The 3,720-nt window shown below is 38.5% G+C and overlaps 1 long non-coding RNA gene across 1 annotated transcript in view; it reads right to left on the reverse strand.

Annotated features, from left to right (window-relative positions):
• Positions 1-2,467, reverse strand: part of LOC102300316 — a 9,724-nt gene extending 7,257 nt beyond the window's left edge. The window contains exons 1-2 of the long non-coding RNA XR_317854.3: positions 971-2,467; positions 243-340 (exon numbers count right to left, since the gene is read on the reverse strand). This is a non-coding gene — a long non-coding RNA (uncharacterized LOC102300316). The remainder of the gene's footprint in view (positions 1-242; positions 341-970) is intronic.
• Between the last annotated feature and the right edge of the window lie 1,253 nt (positions 2,468-3,720).

Raw genomic sequence — 3,720 nt, forward strand, 5'->3', positions numbered from 1 at the left:
TTTTCACATTCTGTCTCTCACAGTTGAAGTGTACCTCTGGTGCAAATTACTGACCTCTGTCATCATTTTAGGTGGGGGAACTTGCACAATTGGTGGCTGACTAAATACTTTTTTGCCCCACTGTATGTTATCTATGCAGCTAAATCATGTATATATATATGTTGTGTATTTTATACAAAATCAGCAGCGTGAGAGAAAAAGCTAAACTACAGTATTGTTGATCTCCAATCTGATTAAATTACCGTGGTGATTTACCCCAGCAGTACAGAGACCCTGAAGTTACCTGGATCAGATGAAATCCTGGTTGGTAGCACAGCCTCAGGACTCACTGCTCCTCCTGCTGGATGGTGATCAGGTTGAGATTGTAAAAACATAACTGTTAACAGACGCATTTTAATGTTGTTCACATGTAAACAAACACTTTAATCAGACTGCCTTTGCAAAGTGAGAACTATGGGTCAGATTCTTGCAATGAAATAATTTAATGTATGTTGTTCTTTTGTTTGTTTCTTTAAATGGGAAATAATCTAGTTAAGACATGTGAACAGATAACCCACAAAATATACACACAGACACACACACTAGTATTAGCAGAGCCTGTTCTTTAAGAAAGAAAAACTTGTGAGCTTCTAAATTCTTCTCATTTGTTGTCATGTTTGTTGTGTGCTTGTCTGTTACAACTACTACACAGGTCATTTACTTTACATTCAGAATGAAAGTGTGCACTCGTGTAATGAAAACAAAATTCATTAAATCATTATTGTCATCTCCAGTCTTCCCCTTGTGCAGTAATACAAGGAACGATTCGCTGTCAGCTCATTTTAATCTTAAGTGTTTGAAAGTTTAGTGTCTGATGACACTTTGCTTACAGACAGGATTTTAATCACTATTTTAAAGGCTGTGGGCTGCAGCCATTGCTCTAACACTGTGTGTGCATGCAACAGGCCTCAGCATTAGCATTGTTAGTTACCTTAAACAGGCTGAATCCACCGCTGCACTGTGAGGATAAGGGCTCTGTGTCGCTCCAGTGTCACTTCTTATTCTTTACAAGGATAAATAACAAGTGACGGGCAGGAAAAAGACGCACACAGCAAAAAGGAACCAGAGACTTTATGACAGGTTTCTGCTGAAATGGCCAGTGACTCAGCAGAATCAGTAAAATGAAAGTAAACTGCAAAGACAGAAGGAGTAAAGAAATTTTCATTGCAAAGATAAAAAAAAATATGATCCCAAATTTGATTTTGAATCATTTCACTTATTTCCTTTTTAAAACAACGTTAAAGAAGATTTAGTACATCACAAAAAAAATCTGAGAGTTATTGTTATTGTTTCCATCCTCCATGCAAAAGTGCTTAGCAGGTTTTTTGAATATGGGGCCAGAGAGAGATCTCTGCTTTAGTGAGTCATAATTAATAAATGTGCAGATAAAACAACAAATGTGTTTGTACTCAAAGATGTAATTAGAAAGGACTGTAAAGACTTACAAAGGGTGTTACATTTCTTGTGAACTGGGCATCTTAACAGCTGAGGGCTTGAGGAGAACACACCACACACACACACACACACACACACACACTCATACATACATACACACACACACACACAGCCTCTGCTACAGGAATCCCCCTCTTGTGTCTTTCGGTCAAAAGACAAAACGGACGTAAGCATTCAAGTAAACATTAATGTCACCATGGAAACTGCATGCCACTCTTGCAAAACTCTGCAAGCTTCTCATGAAGCAAGAGAAAAAACACATGCACACAGACATGCACACACACACACACACACGTCGGGTCTTGCTATCTTCGTGGGGACATCTCATTGACATAATGCATTCCCACTAGCCACTTGCCCTAACTTTGACATTTAAAAATGAATGCCTAAACCTAACCACAGGACACGTACAGACATGCCTGAGCCTCCTTGGTACCAATACAAGTTGGTATTGATATTGGTATTTATAACATGTTTATGACAGACGTCTGAGGTTTAGGTGAGGATACATTCATTTCAATCATATGTTTTATATAATGACAATTTCTAGTACCAGTGGACCCCAGATCAAACACATAAGAATAATGCAAAACATGTAAAAATATCAGGCTTTTCATTTGAAAGCACTGCTCCACATTTAAACTTTTTTCGATGTGAGTTGTTTCAAACTGTAGACACAGATGTGTCTGTTTAAATGCTGAATAAGAAGAAACTGTGTGACAAACCTGGCTAAAGAAGGATCCACTATCAAATATGCAATCATTTTTCACATAGTTTTCAGCTGCCAATCAGAGGCAACAAATCACTCAAACATGTTTAAATATCAAACTAAACAGAGAAAATTCACTCCCTCAAACAATCATCAGGGTGGAGTCCACAGCTGTGCTGCAGCTGCAGTGCTCACACCTGAACATAGTCCTTGTTCTCAGCCAGGCTCCTTCTTCCTGCCTTCCTCAACTCCTCTTCCTGGCTCTGCTCTGCTCTTCTCTTCCTGAATGAAAGTGAGAGGACAGACTGCAGGTTTCTCATCATCGCTCAGAAACCCAGGAAACACAGCAAGCAGGCTTTAACTGTGAGATTTACAGAATCCAGACGGTTCTTTAAACTCTAACAACTGTGACAAATGATCACAAGTCATTATGTTGTTGTTAGGTTTTGTTGGGTGACCATCACGGTGAACGATGGTTTGTTTTTGTTTGTTTTTTCGCAACAGTCCTCTCAAATTCAAAGTCAAAGCAGAAGCCATGTTTGTACAGTCTTTGGCTTTTCTGTTAGTGTAGAGAAATTAAACTAGTGTTTGACAGAAAGATTCAGGAAATCATTGTTAAAAATCCATGAATAAAAAAGGGTTAAACAAAATTCAGCTCCTAGATAAAGTCAACCTCCTAAGACCCAAACTCTTCCCCGGTATGCATTCTTTTTTGTTTTTATGAAAAATCAGAGCCACATATGAGGATATTCGTTTAAAATGTTGATAGAACAGTAGCAGTATAATGTCCTTGTAAGGCCCTTGTAGAGCAAAATTGAGTATTTTGGTCTAAATAACCCAAAATGTGATGTCCACATATGTGGACGCCAGATCCTAGGAGGTGAAAGCAAATCTTATTGCAAATTATTTGTAGACATTTTGTTGTTTGCGGCAACATCCTAATGTTTGCTGCTGTAACTGTTCTCTGTGAGTACCGTAAAAAATAAAATAAAATAAAAAACCTCCAAAAGTTGATTCTGTTCATCTGGACGTAGCGTTTTGTGGGAGAAACGTTTCGTGACTTCTTCAGTCTCAGCTGACTGCAGGTTTCCCCAAATCTTATAAACAGTACATTTGCATAATGACTGAAACCAGCCCACTGACGGAACAATGGGCTGGGAGGTCAGTTCTTTCATCATAATTATGCAAATTTTCATGACCATTGATCAACAACCACTGACCAATGGCCATGAGTACCATTCACAGAGAGTTGGGGAATGGTCTCTGTGTGTGTTTCAGACAGGGGAGACCTGTCATGGTGGTAAAGTGTTGGGCGGCTGGAGAAGTTTGTAGAGAAGTGAAAACACAGTCCTGGAGTTACCCTCACAAGAAGTGATTGGTGGATCCAGGGGGCAGACCATATATATATGTATATATGTATATATGTATATATGTATATAGATAGATAGATAGATAGATAGATAGATAGATAGATAGATAGATAGATAGATAGATAGATAGATAGATAGATAGATAGA

The sequence above is a fragment of the Haplochromis burtoni genome, unplaced genomic scaffold, assembly GCF_018398535.1.
Source record: "Haplochromis burtoni strain Fernald_Lab_line unplaced genomic scaffold, NCSU_Asbu1 Contig_1209, whole genome shotgun sequence".
NCBI classification, from domain to species: domain Eukaryota; kingdom Metazoa; phylum Chordata; class Actinopteri; order Cichliformes; family Cichlidae; genus Haplochromis; species Haplochromis burtoni.